The sequence below is a fragment of the Schistocerca serialis genome, chromosome 8, assembly GCF_023864345.2.
Source record: "Schistocerca serialis cubense isolate TAMUIC-IGC-003099 chromosome 8, iqSchSeri2.2, whole genome shotgun sequence".
In the NCBI taxonomy this organism is placed as follows: Eukaryota; Metazoa; Arthropoda; class Insecta; order Orthoptera; family Acrididae; genus Schistocerca; species Schistocerca serialis.
The window spans coordinates 364,809,569-364,829,397 of NC_064645.1; positions in this window are offsets into that span (position 1 = coordinate 364,809,569).

Sequence of the window (19,829 nt, forward strand, 5' to 3'; positions counted from 1 at the left end):
AACGTGACGTGATTTCGAGAGAATTAGCAGAGGTCTGTAACTTGCCAGGACAAGTTGTTGCATGGTTGTGAATTTCCTGCTGTACGTTAATGTGCTATTTTTCTCGTTGTCATAGTTCGCTACCTATCAGGCTTCTAACTAATGGAACTCCGTTGTCAGAACGTGACGTGATTTCGAGAGAATTAGCAGAGGTCTGTAACTTGCCAGGACAAACATCTATTAGGCGCACTACGATTGCAGTGGTGTGGACATGTTGGGAATGTTGGTCTCACGGGGAGCGTGCAAGGGATAAGTCCCTGCAGGCGCACTAACCTCTGTGCCCTTGGTGGCTCAGATGGATAGAGCGTCTGCCATGGAAACAGGAGATTCTGGGTTCGAGTCCCGGTCTAGGCAGACATTTTCAACCCGTCCCCAGTGAAGTATACAAACGCCTGGTTGCAACGAGGGTGTCCATTTAACTACCATTTCATTCTAGCAAGGCTGCATGGTCATTAACGGTAACTGTTCTTTCGGGAACAGATACTACCATCATATATATTTAACAATCTAAGTATTGCAGTCAAACATACTACAACCACTCACATACGTCTCGCGAAGTGACTGTAATGAGAAAATTACGGGCTAATACGAGGGTTTCTGCAGTAGAAGCTCTGTCTTTTGTTTTTCAGCGACGCTGACAGCTGTTCACATGAGATTAGGTGGCGGAGGCGTTGCAGGGATGGAGAAGAGAGTGAAAAATCCTGCTTCCCACATGGACGTACAGGTGTCAGCAGCATTGGTAGGGAGGAGTATACCAGAATTCTAAGTTACGCACTTCCAAGAGCATGATAAGACAACCGAGAGACAGAATGCAATTAGCATTGGATGCCTTCAGCTATTTGACGACGGTTGCCACCGATTTTGGTATCGGAGGAAGTGATTACCTAGCGAGTAGGAAGCCTCCAGAAGCCTCACAGAAGCATCTGTAACGGTTACCTGACGAGTGTAACCCGACTACAGTAGAAAAAACTACTTGCCGCGCAAAAGGTCTCTGATGATCAATTTAATTAATTAGCCTATCAATTTGACATCAATGAGATATCACCATGCAGGTGGAAGCGAGGGCGAAAGTACCATGCATATGATTCAAGAGTTAAAGCGAAAATCAGGCGAGACATTTTAATTGAATTTCAACCTCCCACCTACACAGGGAGATACGATCATATTGATAAAATAATCTATATTATCGAATTTATAAAGTTATACATCGTATAATTGACTGGAATACTCTCTTTCAAATTCTGAAGGTGGCAGGGGTAAAATACAGGGAGCGAAAGGCTATTTACAATTTGTACAGAGAGCAGATGGCAATTATAAGAGTCGAGAGGTATGAAAGGGAAGCAGTGGTTGGGAAGGGAGTGAGACAGGGTTGTAGCCTATCCCCGATGCTATTCAATCTGTATAATGAGGAAGCAGTAAAGGAAACAAAAGAAAAGTTCGGAATAGGTACTGAAATCCATGGAGAAGAAATGAAAACTTTGAGGTTCGCCGATGACATTGTAATTCTGAAAGAGACAGCAAAGAACTTGGAAGAGCAGTTGAAAGGAATGGACAGTGTCTTGAAAGGAGGGTATAAGATTAACATCAACAAAAGCAAAACGAGGATAATGGAATGTAGTCGAATAAAATCGGGTGATGCTGAGGGAATTAGATTAGGAAATGATATACTGAAACTAGTAAAAGAGTTTTGCTATTTGGGTAGCAAAATAACTGATGATGGTTGAAGTAGAGAGGATATAAAATGTAGACTGGCAATGGCAAGGAAAGCGTTTCTGAAGAGGAGAAATTTGTTAACATCGAGTATAGATTTAATTGTCAGGAAGTTATTTCTGAAAGTATTTGTATGGAGTGCAGCCATGTATGGAAGTGAAACGTGGACGATAAATAGTTTGGACAAGAAGAGAATAGAAGCTTTCGAAATGTGGTGCTACAGAAGAATGCTGAAGATTAGATGGGTAGATCACATAACTAATGAGGAGGTATTGAATAGGATTGGGGAGAAGAGAAGTTTGTGGTACAACTTGACTAGAAGAAGGGATCGGTTGGTAGGACGTGTTCTGAGACATCGAGGGATCACCAATTTACTATTGGAGGGCAGCGTGGAGGGTAAAAATCGTAGAGGGAGACCAAGAGATGAATACACTAAGCAGATTCAGAAGGATGTAGGATGCAGTAGGTACTGGGAGATGAAGAAGCTTGCGCAGGATAGAGTAGCATGGAGAGCTGCATCAAACCAGTCTCAGGACTGAAGACCACAACAACAACAACAGCGTATAAACCCGATATTTACAATTTCTTTGTGCTCTTACCTTGAAAGGCTTTGTATGTAACGAGACTATGTTTACTTTAAGGGAGTTCGAAAGTGGGGAGTCAGAGCCAGAGGTATAGCATGCTCTTAGCACTCCACCATAAGGCAAAAGTGAATATAATATTCTAGTTCCGTAATGCAGGACATGGCAGATAAGAACACATTTTTCTACCTGCTGAGAGAATACATAGAGAAAATATAGCCTATGCCATAGTGTAGCTCAGGGTTTTCATGAAAAGTAACTATACTATAGCGATATGAAAACAAGTGTATGGTCGGATTTCTTCTACTTTCGAAAATAAGGGGAGGAATCTACATTTCTTACACGAATTCGAGGTGTACTGATCCCTGCCTGGTGCCCGCCGCCGCCGCACACTACCTGCCGCCACCCAGCCCATCACCTCGTTGTCCATGTCCGTTCTCTTTCCCTACCTCGGCGACGCCTGTCGCCGGTAGCTCACACAGTCCACCATGGATGCCCCACCACCACAATTTTATACCCGTCTCCTTCTCCTGCCCCCACCTTTTGTTCCCTCCTGGAGTGCCTCCTCCATGCTTCCCCTGTCTGTTCCACCTCCCCTCCTCGCAGCCTCTCCCCCTTCCATCCCCCCATATACCACCTGTATACTGCCCCTGCCCCTGCTCCTGCCCCTGCTCATAGTAATGCCTCTGCCCCCACTCCCACCACTACCATCCATCAGGATGACTTTCCCCCACTTCCCACTCACACTGGTACGACCGCCTCTGCTTCCCCATCTTGTGTCACCGCCTGCTGCGCCACAGTAGCCGCCAAGGAGCACCCACCCTCCCTTCAAAGTGCCTCTGTGTCACATGAGGGGCCTGCCTCCCGCCACCTCCCACTCCAACCAGTCCCTCAACTCTCCCCCCAGGCCACCCCCACCAAAAACTCCCCAAACATCTGGATGCTGACCTCGTCTCCACCCCCTCCTCCAAGGAAACACCACCCATCCTTTTCCTCCTGTTCCCACCATGGACACCACCCTTCCTTCTGCATTCCCAGCCCCCGCCCTGCATACATTCGTCCTTTCCAACCTCGATTCTCAATTCTTTGATGCCCACACCCTCACTCTCGAAATCCGCAAGTATATCCCCATTGCTCAGCTTATCCCACTACAGACTCTGTCCTTATCGAATCTCCCTCTTTCCACACTGCCCTCCTCCAGAAGCTTCCCTGTATCACCTTTGGCCCACAAGCATCTCTCACACCTCTCCTTATCTATTCCTATCCCCATCACCACCAATCCCCTCACCGTCCACCAATATTCACTGCCTCGATCACAATGCTAATCTCTGTGGCCAACCTGGAAATCTGCTCAGCCCGATGTATCTATAACAATTCTGTCCCTGCATTCCCAATGTGTGTGTTCACAGAGCCCACCTCATCCACAGATCACCTCCTCTCTCATGGAGCCCTGCTTTTCAATCATTGCCACCCATTGACCCCTCCCATTCTCCTCCTCAGTCCTACCACTGCCAATGCTGTCTCCTCTACAATGATCACCTCATCCAAAACTGCAACCCCCCCCCCCAACCTTCCCCCACTGTAAAGCCTCCCACTTCTCAAACAGTGTTCTAACCCAGCCTCTCCTCCTTTCTTAAGCTCCTGCAATGAGCCCACCTAACCTACTCCTCCAAATGCAAGGCCAAACACCTTCCCACCAACCCCGAGCTAACTGTTCCTGTTCTCCCCATTGATCAGCCCACTGACTCCACCCCTGCCCACCTCCTATGGCCAAAGACATCATCCATTTCCTGACCATTGTCCTCCAGAATATCCACCCCTTCCAATGCCCCCACATCCGCCAGCAGATCTCCTTTGCTGTCTGCTCTATCTTCCATTTGAATACCTGTGCTAGATACTTCCACAACCAAGCCCATTTCGCCTTCACCCACCTAGATACTCTCGTTTAAGTCTCTCTCCTCCTCCCTCCACTCCCAACCCATCTCACTCCCTCACAAGCCAACAATATCATCTCCTATACCCTCCCTGCAAAAAAATACCTCTTCATGCATACCCAGTCCCAGTACCAGGCCAACTCCTTCATCTTTAATGAAACCTTCCTCCAACCTCACCATGTTGTCCACATCTCTCCTTACCTCCTTCACTGCACTGATAATCCCTTTCCAAGTGCGAGGTGGGCTTGCTATTGGCCACCTCAAGCATAACCCTCTCCAACCACAACCCCTGCTCAATGATCCAACCAAACACCTCATCCACAGCGTCTTTTTTCTCTCCCTCACCGACACTTGTGCCACTACCTACATCCATCCCGTAGCTCCTCTCTCCTACGAATTCGTCTGCCTTGCTGACTGTACCTTCTCTACCTATGTAATTGCCACAAACCTCAACATCCACAGCAAAGACCCTGCCACCCTACCACAGCACACCCATCCTGAAAGTAATTCCACCCCATATGTCGTCCTCAGTTCCCCCCCACCCAACCTCCTCAGTCTATTAAACCACAGACATCCTTGACCCCATTGGTAGCAACCAACTCCTTCTCACCATCTCCTCATCCCATCACCAACATCCTGCTGCCCACCCTGCTGTCCTTCTGAAGTCTTTCCATGACTACTGCTGAGCCGACTGGGATGCCTACTGGGAATCCATTGCCTCACAGGTCAAAGCCATCCACTTACCTGTCACTATTTTGCTGACTTCACCCATGCCTCATCCTTCCTCCAGAAGACTATCACTGACACCATGAAGACCCACATTCCTACCAAGCTTATGCACACTCACTGCCCCCCTCCACAGGCCATCCTTCTTCTCCATAAATCCTGTAGGTTGTAATACTCCTTCCTCCACACCCGTAACTGGATTACTGCCCCACCCAGATCCTATAAAGCCCTCCATATCCTCATACACCATGCACTCTACTTCACTTTCCAAATCTGCCTTCCGTCCCCCACACCAATCCTCTATGACCTCATCCCATCTCCTTCTCCTTGAACACATCCACACCTTGTACATCCTCCTCAAACTCGATCTCCCCCACTACCTGGTGTCTCCTATCCTCTCTACCACCAGCCAGTTGCCATGCCTTTACCACTGCATCCTGCCCTCTCTCCATCTCCACATACTCCACCTCTTTTACCAACATATGTTCCAGCGCCTACCCCTCCTGGGTGATTAACTTCAGCCTGATATCTACTCCTCCTACCAACTCTAACCCCACCATCCACCCCCTCCTCAGGGCTCTGTCTCCCTTCATTTTCCCTTCCCCTGAGTGGTTCTTTTCCTCCCTCCTAAGCCCCCTCCCTTCCCAATGCACTCCTTCCACGTCTCCGCACTCCCTCCTGACTTGTCTTCCGTCTCTCTCTCCCACCCTCCCTGTCTCCTGCCTCTTGGTGCGCCCCCTGACCCCATTTCTTTTCCTCCCACCCTCTACAGCCTCCCCTCCCTCGGCAGGTTCCCCTGGCAGCTTTTACTCTTCGTTGTGTTTACTCCATCTCATACAGTGGTTTTAAAGTGTCATCATTCTGGTGTGTTTTAATACTATGGCCCGCATTTAACTTGGGCATGTAACCTCATTACACTCTGCACACATCAGCAACCATGTTTTTTATATTTATGTGGCCTTTTTTAACTTTCCCTCAGTGAATGTCTCCTTGTATGTGAATATTTTAACCCCCATTGTCTCCCCTTATTATGTTCTTACATTCCCCTTTCTTTTGTCTTTTATATGTATTATTTCATCTTTTTATTTTTAATGTCACTCGGCTGAAGAGCGGCGGATTGTGTTGCTGCCAGCCCTCCACTGCCCATATGGACAGAGGAATTAAATCACAATATCAAAAAAAGACAAGTGCAGTGAGACAGTGAGTCGCTGTTCTAATATTACTTACATTATTACCCATCCTTATGTTCCTCCCAGTAGCTACTCACTTGTAGATTAGCAGGAGGCTACTCTCCTGTACTCCTGTGATAGCTTGTTGTCCTATCATCATTACCCAACTTCTCATATAGGGCTATTGGCTAGACTGGATGGAGCAGCTCTCTAGTGCTAGACTAAAAGCAAAATTATCCTCTCCACACCCAGCAATCATTCACTCGTAGAATGGCAGGAGGCTACTCCCCTGTACTTCAGTGATAGATTGCTGTCCTGTTACTACTACTACTACTACTACTACCACCACCACCATTACCCATTCTTCCCATATATGACCATTGGCTAGACTGGTTGGAGCAACACTATAGTGCTAGACTAATAACAAAAACATCTACTCTACATCTGGCAGTTATTGATGCTCTGCCTGTGAGTGGACATGTGGCTGCTCCTTCAGCAAGGTCCGAGCAGGCACACGGGGAGAGGGGTTTATTAGTTATTGGGAGCTCCAACGTTAGGCGGGTGATGGAGCCCCTTAGGGAAATAGCGGGAAGGTCGGGGAAGAAGACCAGTGTTGACTCTGTCTGCTTGCCGGGGGGTCTCATCCGAGATGTGGAGGAGGCCCTACCGGCGGCGATAGAGAGCACTGGGTGCACCCGACTGCAAATTGTTGCTCATGTCGGCACCAATGACTCCTGCCGTCTGGGTTCAGAGGTCATCCTCAGTTCGTACAGGCGGTTGGCGGAATTGGTGAAGGCGGAAAGCCTCGCTCGCGGGGTGAAATCAGAGCTAACAATTTGTAGTATCGTTCCCCGAACCGATCGCAGTCCTCTGGTTTGGAGCCGAGTGGAAGGCTTAAACCAGAGGCTCAGACGATTCTGCGGAGATCTGGGGTGCAAATTTCTCGACCTCCACTATCGGGTGGAGAAATGTAGAGTCCCCCTGAATAGGTCAGGCGTGCACTACACGCCGGAAGCGGCTACAAGGGTAGCGGAGTACGTGTGGAGTGCACATGGGGGTTTTTTAGGTTAGATACTTCCCTCCATAGGCCCGACAAGACGCCTCCTGAGACGCGGCAAGGTAGGAGTAGGCAAAATGCAACAGGGAATAACAATATTAATGTGCTAACAGTAAACTGCAGGAGCGTCTACAGAAAGGTCCCAGAACTGCTCTCATTAATAAACGGTCACAACGCCCATATAGTACTAGGGACAGAAAGTTGGCTGAAACCAGACGTAAACAGTAATGAAATCCTAAACTCAGATTGGAATGTATACCACAGAGACAGGCTGGACAGTGAAGGGGGAGGCGTGTTTATAGCGATAAGAAGTGCAATAGTATCGAAGGAAATTGACGGAGATCCGAAATGTGAAATGATTTGGGTGAAGGTCACGGTTAAAGCAGGCTCAGACATGGTAATTGGATGTCTCTATAGGCCCCCTGGCTCAGCAGCTGTTGTGGCTGAGCACCTGAAGGATAATTTGGAAAATATTTCGAGTAGATTTCCCCACCATGTTATAGTTCTGGGTGAAGATTTTAATTTGCCGGATATAGACTGGGAGACTCAGACGTTCATAACGGGTGGCAGGGACAAAGAATCCAGTGAAATTTTTTTAAGTGCTTTATCTGAAAACTACCTTGAGCAGTTAAACAGAGAACCGACTCGTGGCGATAACATATTAGACCTTCTGGTGACAAACAGACCCGAACTATTTGAAAAAGTTAACGCAGAACAGGGAATCAGCGATCATAAAGCGGTTACGGCATCGATGATTTCAGCCGTAAATAGGAATATTAAAAAGGGTAGGAAGATTTTTCTGTTTAGAAAAAGTGACAAAAAGCAGATTTCAGAGTACCTGTTGGCTCAACACAAAAGTTTTGTCTCAAGTACAGATAGTGTTGAGGATCAGTGGACAAAGTTCAAAACCGTCGTACATAATGCATTAGATGAGTATGTGCCAAGCCAGATCGTAAGAGATGGAAAAGAGCCACCGTGGTACAACAACCGAGTTAGAAAACTGCTGCGGAAGCAAAGGGAACTTCACAGCAAACATAAACATAGCCAAAGCCTTGCAGACAAACAAAAATTACGCGAAGCGAAATGTAGTGTGAGGAGGGCTATGCGAGAGGCGTTCAATGATTTCGAAAGTAAAGTTCTATATACTGACTTGGCAGAAAATCCTAAGAAATTTTGGTCTTATGTCAAAGCGGTAGGTGGATCAAAACAAAATGTCCAGATACTCTGTGACCAAAATGGTACTGAAACAGAGGATGACAGACTAAAGGCCGAAATATTAAATGTCTTCTTCCAAAGTTGTTTCACAGAGGAAGATTGCACTGTAGTTCCTTCTCTAGATTGTCGCACAGATGACAAAATGGTAGATATCGAAATAGACGACAGAGGGATAGAGAAACCATTAAAATCGCTCAAAAGAGGAAAGGCCTCTGGACCTGATGGGATACCAGTTCAATTTTACACAGAGTACGCGAAGGAACTTGCCCCCCTTCTTGCAGCGGTGTACCGTAGGTCTCTAGAAGAGCGTAGCGTTCCAAAGGATTGGAAAAGGGCACAGGTCATCCCCGTTTTCAAGAAGGGAAGTCGAGCAGATGTGCAGAACTATAGACCTATATCTCTAACGTCGATCAGTTGTAGAATTTTGGAACACGTATTGTGTTCGAGTATAATGACTTTTCTGGAGACTAGAAATCTACTCTGTAGGAATCAGCATGGGTTTCGAAAAAGACGGTCATGTGAAACCCAGCTCGCGCTATTCGTCCAGGAGACTCAGAGGGCCATAGACACGGGTTCACAGGTAGATGCCGTGTTTCTTGACTTCCGCAAGGCGTTCGATACAGTTCCCCACAGTCGTTTAATGAACAAAGTAAGAGCATATGGACTATCAGACCAATTGTGTGATTGGATTGAGGAGTTCCTAGATAACAGGACGCAGCATGTCATTGTCAATGGAGAGAAGTCTTCCGAAGTAAGAGTGATTTCAGGTGTGCCGCAGGGGAGTGTCATAGGACCGTTGCTATTCACAATATACATAAATGACCTTGTGGATGACATCAGAAGTTCACTGAGACCTTTTGCGGATGATGCTGTGGTGTATCGAGAGGTTGTAACAATGGAAAATTGTACTGAAATGCAGGAGGATCTGCAGTGAATTGACGCATGGTGCAGGGAATGACAATTGAATCTCAATGTAGACAACTGTAATGTGCTGCGAATATACAGAAAGATAGATCCTTTATCATTTAGCTACAAAATAGCAGGTCAGCAACTGGAAGCAGTTAATACCATAAATTATCTGGGAGTACGCATTAGGAGTGATTTAAAATGGAATGATCATATAATGTTGATCGTCGGTAAAGCAGATGCCAGACTGAGATTCATTGGAAGAATCCTAAGGAAACGCAATCCGAAAACAAAGGAAGTAGGTTACAGTACGCTTGTTCGCCCACTGCTTGAATACTGCTCAGCAGTGTGGGATCCGTACCAGATAGGCTTGATAGAAGATATAGAGAAGATCCAACGGAGAGCAGCGCACTTCGTTACAGGATCATTTAGTAATCGCGAAAGCGTTACGGAGATGATAGATAAACTCCAGTGGAAGACTCTGCAGGAGAGACGCTCAGTAGCTCGGTACGGGCTTTTGTCAAAGCTTCGAGAACATACCTTCACCGAAGAGTCAAGCAGTATATTGCTCCCTCCTACGTATATCTCGTGAAGAGACCATGAGGATAAAATCAGAGAGATTAGAGCCCACACAGAGGCATACCGACAATCCTTCTTTCCACGAACAATACGAGACTGGAATAGAAGGGACAACCGATAGAGGTACTCAAGGTACCCTCCGCCACACACCGTCAGGTGGCTTGCGGAGTATGGATGTAGATGTAGATGTAGATGCAACTGGCCAGAGTTACTGTGTAATGCTTGATCCATGGCAACTACCCCTATCCTACTTAAATTGCTTAAACAAAAGATTTCCACAAGGCATACAAGATAAAGACTTATGTCCATCCTGTCTGGCAGCCCAGCACAGACTGAGTCCTATTCCCAGCAATTTCCAAATTAGGGAGGGCGAGTGGAGAAAGGGAGAGATAAGGAGAGAGGGAGTGGAGAGCAACGTCCTCTGGTGGTAGTGTTGTGAAGTGTGAACTAGGTCAGTCGGTTTCTGAACCTCAAGGTGAACTCACAAAATTGGATATTCCCGCCAATAAATTTGAATTTCCTGCCATTTTATAATTTCCCCGCAAAATTTTCAATGTCCATTTCCCGGGGTGGGGGAGTGGGAGGGCCAGGGAGAGGGAAAGGGACCCACATGCTGGTTGGGGAAAACTCATAATGCCATCAGGGTGTGGGGGTAATTAATTGACCAATTAATAAATTAATTTGATATCGATTTGATTAAAGTGCGCTAGTCCTGCTTTACACTATTACAGTATTGCACAACTCACATCATTGTTATCATATTGCAACTGTTGCTACACACTAGTGAAATCAAGGACACAGTAAAACTTCTGCTCACACACACCTTTATTCTCACACGTCCATTTTACAGTTATCGTAGAAATATATCCGCTGCAGAGGGCAGCACAATGTACAGACTTAACAGAACACCAACAGATGGCGTAGGAGTCTTCATTCCCCGACATCCTCCCCACCCTGGTCCATCTCGAGGGGGATGACCAGCTGGACCGGTCGACAGATCTTCATACCATCTGGCTGGCGGAGGATGATGCACCGTATTTTAGTGTCTCTGCCATACTGCACTTCTTCTACCACAGCCCTCTTCCACAAGTGCCGTGGTTTGCTGTCTTCTTGGAGCAGAACAACCTCTCCAATTCTCGGTTTCCTTTGCGAAGGATATCCCTTCACCTCATGATATTGTCTTAGCAGCAGGAGGTATTCTGTCTTCCACCTGCGCCAGATTTCGTCATTGACCTTTTGTCTGAGTCGGAACTCCTTGGCAAGGTCCTTTCTAGTTGCTGGCTCTGGCCCACATGGAATTGTTACTAATTTCCCACCATTCAGAAAGTGAGCTGGCGTCAATGCAGTGTCACTCTCTCCTTGAGTGATGGGTCGTGAGTTTATTGCGGCTTCTATGCTGATCAAGGTGGTGTTTAAGCTCTCTTCATCCACCTGGGAGCGACCAAGAACTTTCCTCAGGCAGCGCTTGACTGAGCCTATCATGCGTTCCCACCAGCCTCCCCACCAAGCCGCACGTGGTGGTATGAATTTCCAAGTGATTCCATGGTGGGCACAGTAGAGCTGTACATCAGTATGCTGCATGGTTTTGAAAAGCTCTGCCAGTTCTGAGTTGGCTGCATGGAATGTTGTAGCATTGTCTGAGTAGACAGTGACTGGTAGGCTCCTACGTCCTGTAAAGCGTTGCATGGCCATCAAAAATCTGTCAGTGGACATGTCAGTTGCAAGTTCAATATGAATGGCCTGTGTTGTTGCACATGTGAATAGGACCATGTAGGACCTTTTTGTTTGATGTCCAGATTTGACATATAATGGTCCGGCAAAATCGATGCCTGTTACTGCAAATGGTCTTGAAGGCTGAACTCTGTCCAGTGGTAGTGGGGCCTCCATCTCTTCATACCGGCGACTGTGTATTATCTGCCATGGCAGGCAAGAGTGAAGAACTCTCTGAACAGCTTGTCATCCTCGCAGAATCCAAAATTCTTCTCGCAGTTCCCCTAACACACTCCGCACACCGAGATGACGCAGTCTTACATGTGTGTGTCTGATGAGAAGCTCAGTGAAATGGTGACGTCCATCCAATATAACTGGATGCTTCTCTGAGTGTGACAGTGCAGCACATTGCAGCCTACCACCAAGACGAAGGATGCCATCCGATATAAAGGGATTGTATCGAGCAATCTTTGATTCCATGGGCAATTGTTCTCCCTTACGCAATGCAGACAGTTCACTAGTGAATAGTTCCTCTTGAACTCTTCTGATTCAGTAGGTCCGGGCATTTTGTAATTCCAAAGCACTAAAACTGCCGGAGATTCTATTTTTGTTTCTTGTTGTGCTGATAAATCGAAATACAAAGGCAGTTATATGCAGTACTCGCCAATATGAACTAAACCTTGCAATGTCCAGTAGTGGTTCAGTGATGGTGATCAGAGTGACATTTGCTCTCGTTTTGGCTTCTGGCATTGATGGAGGTGGGGCTGAGATTTCCAGTGGCCAGAACTGCTTGTCTTCTGAAAGCCATGGTGGGCCACCCCACCAGATATCAAGAGTGGCTAGCAGATTTGCTTCTAGTCCCCGCGTGAGATGATCTGCAGGATTTTGGCTTCCCGGACAATGCCTCCATTGGCTGGGTGTGGTGTATGTCAATATCTCTGTCACACGATTACAGATAAATGTTTTCCATTTGTTTGGATCACTCTGTACCGATTCCAAAGTGACTGTTGAGTCGCTCCACAAGGTAGCTCTGTTGGCATCAAACCCTGTTTCCAGGCAAAAGTAATGAAAGAGTCGTGATCCGACCAATACAGCAAGTAACTCCAACCTGGGTAGAGTTACCTTCTTGATAGGAGCCAGTCTGTTCTTGCTACAGACAAGGTGCACAGTGTATCCAGTATATACAAAACAGCGCCGTAGGCTCTTTCAGATGCATCACAGAATACATGCACCTCTGCAGAGCCACCTGTGCCCAGCGCCCCTATCCATCTAGGAATATGTAGTGATGACAAGTGATGAAGCTTTGAGACCCATGAGTGCCAACGACATGCAAGATCTGTGGGCAAAACTTCCTCCCATGTAAGACCCCTCAGCCATGTGTCTTGGAAAATTATCTTTGAAACGATCCCAACAGGAGTGAACACACCCAGGGGGTCATAAAACTGAGCAGCTGCTCGAAGAACATTTCTCTTGGTAGCCAGTTTGTCCATTAGATTTTCAGCTATCTTCTCGTAGTCACTACAGATAGAGTCATCTTCTGTGTTCCAATTAATTCCTAAAACTTGGGTCGTGGTCTTTGTTTCAAGGCCTTTGACATCCCATATTGCCTTCAGATCATTCGAATTAGTCGCCCATTTGGACAATGGAAGACTTATCTGCTGGAAAAGTTCTGTCAGTTCATGGTAAACAGTTGCAGCGGTGTCGCTGTCTCTAACACTGGCTACGAAATCGTCCATGAACACTGACTTGTTTACAAGTCCTGAGGATAGTGGATATTTTTCACTATTTAGTACTGCTAGCTCCCTTATGGCAGCTGGCAACAGGAATGGGCTTGGTGCAAGTCCAAATGGCAAACGTTTGAAGCGATATGTAATCACGTCATTTGTGGTCATGTAGGCACCACTTGCAGCTTGCTCAACACGATACCAAAGGAACCTCGTGAGGTCTCTGTCTTCTTCTTTCAACGTTAACTGCAGGAAAGCTTGGTCCACATCACACACTAATCCCACTGGAAGTGTGCGGAATCGTAGTAAGATTGCTAGAATATCCGGAAGTAAATTTGGTCCCTTTTCGAGGGCATCATTCAGCGATAGAGACTCTGGCTCATGTGAGGATGCATCGAAGACTATTCTATACTTCACACTTCCACTGATGCATTTCTTCACAATGTGGTGTGGCAGGTAGAAAGTGTTTTCAGCAGTACAGTCCTCAGGTGCTACCTCTACCTGGTTCTTCTCAATATATTTCGACATGGTCTCGTGGTAAATGACCTTCAGCTCTTCATTCCCTCGCAGCTTGTTTTGTAAGGAGTGAAGACACGCTTTAGCAGTTGTTCGGTTGCAGGAGAGAGGCATATCCTTCTTTCGAGGCAGAGATACAACTCTGCGGCCATATTCCACACAGTATGATTCTCGGAATTCCTGATAAATGGGGTGGTCCATGGGTTTTAATGCTCGCTCTTGATGTTCTGTTATCCCGATTGTCTCCAGGTCCCAAAATCGGCGCACTGACTCATCAGATATATCACTGCAGCTGCCCTGAATAAAGTTGACAGTTGCTCTGTTGACGGTGGTGCTAGATCTGTTTCCACTGAGAACATATCCAAAGATTGTTGGGAGAAGAACCAATGATGGTGATACCTTGATTGGTTGTTCCAAAGTCACGATTCTCCAGTAATAATCACCTCCAATCAGGATCTCAACAGGTAGATCTTCAGTGTCTCCTTTAGGATCTGCGAGTGGTGTACCACCCCTCAAGGCCATATCTCCTACATCTTGTGGCACTGTTGGTTGCTGTGAAAAATTATTTGTGCTTTCAAAGGCTGTTACTGATATGTGGGAATTAGTGGAGCACCCCATCATATTAAACTGCACCTTCTTCCTTGAGAGTGATGAACTGTAACTGGATTCGAAAGTAGTTATCTCGAGAGTAGTGCTTCCAATGACACTTAGTTGGAGAGATTCGATCAGTGAATGATGAATGAAACTCGATTGACTCCCTGTGTCCAGGATGGCACGTGTCTGTTTGCTCTTACCAGTGGGTCCTGTGATACTCACACGAGCAGTCTGCAGGTATGTGAAGTTAGAAGTCATAGTTTCAATTTTATTTACTGTTGTGGTATGGCTACTGCAGATAGAAATGTGATGCTCACCCTTACATTTCGCACAGGACGCCTTTCCCCGTTTGAAACACTGATTTCTGTTGTGGCCACGTCTCAGGCATAGAAAGCAACGGTTCATTGTCTTGAGGGCGTCGATTCTTGCCTGCAAGCTTGCAATCTTTTGGCAGTCTTGGCCCCAGTGCCCTCTTTCGCCGCAATACAACCGCCCTCTGTCGCCGCAATACACACAGAAAGGCTCTGAATTCTGTTGTTTCTTCTTGTCCCTCTTCGTTTTAACCTTTACGTGGAAGGCAGATGCTGTTGGTACGTAATTTTCGTGTGGTACAGTATCTCCACGAATTTTGCGTGTGTTGATAGCTCCTTCCACCTCTTCATTTAAGAACTCCATAACGTGGGTGAGGTTCCCTTCTTCAATCTTTTGCCTTCGGGCATGAACAAGCCAATTTTTGCAAATTTCTTCAGGAAAGGCTCGAAGAAGTTTGGGTGCAAGCACTCTCCCATAAGAGTCGACATTTTCTCCTAGTGCTCGTAGTGCTTGGATGCGCTTATGGCACTCAATGTAGGTGGAATTGAGAGCCTCTGGATTGCCTGAAGTCGAAGTGTTAAGATTCTCCAAGAAATCCAGGTGACTTTGGATAATTCTGTTCCTATCCCCATATTTGGATTTCAAAATTTGCTTAGTCTGCTCATATGTATCAGCTGTAACAGCAATGCCATCGACCAAGTCCTTAGGTTCCCCATCAAGGTAACCACGGAGGAATACATGCTTCTTCATTGTTGACACCATCGGATTCTCGTCTATGGAAGCTGTGAATTGCTCCCAAAATCGAGGCCAAGCTTCTATATCCCCTGAGAATGCGTGCAGTTTGATAGTAGGCAATTTTATGTCCATACAGGCGTGTTGTTGAGCCGCTGACGTCACGTTTCTGTCTCCTGAGTGCGCTCCTCCTAGAAAGCCTTTCGCCTTTCGGAGGGCGCGTTTGCATTTATCAGTATATTCCTCACAAGCTTCCGTGTCGGCTTCATATTCAGAGTCGGGTCAACTCTTCTAATGTTTCTTGTAGGCGTTCCTGGAAGTGTTCTACTTCTTCTGCAGCTGTAGAACCATCGAAGGCGTTTATTTGGCTGACAAAACGCGTCGCATTCGATCGCAAGGTCGTCCGCTTCCGGCGCAGCCTCCCCAAGTTCGTAGCTACTGCCTCTGCCATGGTGAGTTGGTGGTTTTGCTTTCTGTCGCGAGAGTGCGTTCAAGGTCAAGACACCCCGTCAGTTGGATGCTATCGCTAAGGGATGGCGCTTTCCTGGAGTGTGAACCGTTAGCAGCCCCTAGTGATGTTTGTAGTTCTCAAGAGATGGCGCGGCCGTGCAGTTTTCAACTTCCGCGACCTTTAGTAGTGGTCACTGTTGCTAACAGATGGCGCTGCAGTCCACCAATACTTCAGTAAGTCCCCTTTGTGCTTTGCAAATAATACGCCAACTGCCCTCTATTGCTCTGCCACCAACAAACATGCACCAAGTAACATCACATACAAATCAATCGCCCCGCAGTGTCCTTTGCTACAGTTTCAGAGCAATGCCGCAACTTATCTGTGTGAGCTGAACGTGGCGTGACGTGACCGGATTTTGAGATTGAAGTCGCTCAAAACCTTCTCCGCCGGCGTCGAGTCCTCTTTAATGTGTAGTAGCACTCTATCTCTTCATGTTCTCCCGGGTTTCGGCACCAAAATGTTGCTACACACTAGTGAAATCAAGGACACAGTAAAACTTCTGCTCACACACACCTTTATTCTCACACGTCTATTTTACAGTTATCGTAGAAATATATCCGCTGCAGAGGGCAGCACAATGTACAGACTTAACAGAACACCAACAGATGGCGTAGGAGTCTTCATTCCCCGACAGCAACTATCTATCATTTGTAGCCAAATATGTTTACAGTGATGTCTCTTATAGCACCATCTAGTGGTAAATTTTTCGTAAATTTTTTTTTTTTTTTTTTTTCCATAACGTTTCTCCCGTCTTCGATAACATTTCATTCAAATTTAACATCATTTTGAGACATGCTTCATTTTTTACAATGTTTTAAAACTGGAACTTGAATTATATCACTCTTACACTGAGCGTTCCCTAAATTACTTCAAGAATGACTTACGTTTAAATTTCTGGAGACAAATGAGTTCATTAGAAACAAAGCATAAGCCTGTATTAACAGACAAAAGCTCTAACTGGGATAGCCATATGCAGCAGTGTAGCTTGGAAGTTTGCTACCCGGTGCGGATTTTTAACTTGTCCCCCGCCTCTACTCAACTACTCTTAACTCCATCAACCCCACAAAAACATCAAATAATTTTGTTAGGAAAGTTTTTGATACAAGTGGTTAAGTAAGGGAAGTATAGCGTTAACTATTTTGTAAACAGTTTTTATGAATGGAAACGCGTAAAATACGCTTCTGTGTCTGAGATTAGGACCTCTAATAGTGAAATTAAAACAATTTGAAATTTTGTTGAAAGGGAAACAGGGCAACCTAGAGAATGCGATGACTATATTACCATCCACCTGAATAAAGAGATTATTAAAAAGTCAGAAATTGGAAACATTTTTAATAATCATTTTTAAATGTTGCAGAAAAATTAGTATCCAGATGTTCATTAGAGAAGACAAAGTTATTTGTGGAAGAGACAGTACCTAAGTAATTTGATAAAACTGAAATTCTACCCACCCCTCCCTCTCTCTCTCTCCCTCTCTCTCTCTCTCTCTGAAATTAGGTAAATGATAAACTCTGAATGAAATTTTCACTCTGCAGCGGAGTGTGCGCTGACATGCAACTTCCTGGCAGATTAAAATTGTGTGCTGGACTGAGACTCGAACTCGGAACCTATGCCTTTCGCGTGCAAGTACTTTACCGACATTTTTTTTTTTTTTTTTTTTTTTTTTTTAAATCTCATTTTGTTCACTTTTGTTCGTTGCATCTGCTCGGGGCGGACGTCGTAAGACATCCGTTTAAGTTCGTTGTTGATCGATTAACTCAGTTTTTTTATTACAGAGGGCTGAGCTACCCAAGCACGAACGACGAGCTGTCCTCACAGATTCAATTCCGCTAGTACCTCGTCTACTACCTTCCAAACTTCACAGAAGCTCTCCTGCGAACCTTGCAGAACTAGCACTCCTGGAAGAAAAGATATTGCGGAGACATGGCTTAGCCGCAGCCTGGGTGATGTTCCAGAATGAAATTTTCAGTATGCAGTAACCTTTCTTCCAGGAATGCTAGTTCTGCAAGGTTTTCAGGATAGCTTCTATGAAGTTTGGAAGGTAGGAGACGATTTACTGGTGGAATTGAAACTGTGAGGATGGGTCGTGAGCGTGCCTGGGTAGCTCAGTTGGGAGAGCACTTGCCTGCGAAAGGTAAAGGTCCCGAGTTCGAGTCTCGGCCCAGCACACAGTTTTAATCTGCCAGGAAGTTTCATATCAGCGCACACTCCGCTGCAGAATGAAAATTTCATTCTGGAAACATCTCCTAGGCTGTGGCTAAGCCATGTCTCCGCAATATTCTTTCTTCCATGAGTGCTAATTCTGCAAGGTTCGCGGGAGAGCTTCTGTGAAGTTAGGAAAGTAGGAGACGAGGTACTGACGGAATTTAAGCTGTGAGGACACGTCTTGTAGTAAAAGCTTTTACCCAACAAATAAGTAGGATTTCAGCAAATGAAACAGGGCATTTTTCCCAGTAGATGAAGTATGCCATTGTTAAACCATTGCATAAAGAGGGGGATAAGTATGATGCCAACAAGTACTGACCAGTCTCACTTCTGACAGCTTTGTCCAGAATTATTGAAAAAGCAATGTTTTCACGAGTAACTTCACATATTTGTAAAAATAAAGTCCTAATAAAACAGCAGTTTGGTTTTTAGAAAGGTTTTCCAATAGAAAATGCTGATCAAATAATAAATGCTCTGAACAGCGAAACATCATCTGTTGGAATTTCTTACGATCTAACAAATGCTTTTGACTGTGAAAATCATGGAACTCTTCCAAATAAGTTCAAGTATTGTGGTATGAGTGAGACTCTGCACGAATGGTTCAATTCATATTTAACTGGAAGAGTACAGAAAGATTTAAAAAAAAAGAAAAAAAAACACTCACATAATGTGGAAAGATCAGCAGATTCCCCAAACTGGGAGGTATGAAAATGCGGTTCCACAGGGTCCAATCTTGGGTTCCTTACTTTTCTTATATACGTATTAATGACTTGTCACTCTGTATTCACCAAAATACCAAGCTAGATCTTTTTGCTGATGATACAAGTGCAGTAATCGCACTCAAGAGACAAGAATTAGCTAAGGTTCTCTGCAAATGTACACTTATTAAATTTTAATATACCGAAATATATAGAGTTCTACACGGTGAATGGCATAACACCATTAGTAACTATAGACTTCGAACAGAAGTCTGTAGCTAAGGCAGAATATTTAAGATTTTTGGGTACATGTATTGATGAGAGATTGAACTGGAAGAAACACATTGATGGTCTGCAAAAAAGTTTGAGTTTATTTTCTTATGCTATTAGGGTTATTGCAAATTTTGGCGATAAACATATCAGTAAATTACCTTACTAAGCCTATTTCCATTCACTGCTTTCGTGTGGCACCATATTTTGCAATAATTCATCATTAAGGAAAAAAGCATTCGTTGCACAAAAGTGTGTAATCAGAATAGCAGCTGGAGCCCATTGAACATCATCTTGCAGACACTTATCGAAGGACCTAAGGATAGTCAGAGTTGTTCACAATATGCTCATATATATTCAACTACAAAATTTGTTATTATCACCCACCCCAACTCAAAATCAATAGCAATGTGCACAACTACAACATTAGGAGAAAGGCTGTTCTCCACTATTCTGGGTTAAATCTAACTTTGGCGCAGAAAGGTGTGAATTATGATGCCACAAAAGTCTTTGGTCACTTACCATAAAGCATCAAAAGTCTGACAGCTAATGAACCAGCATTTAAAAACAAATCGAATTTCTCTGTGACAACTCCTTCTACTTAACAGATGAATTTTTAAATGTGAATTATTAATTCTACA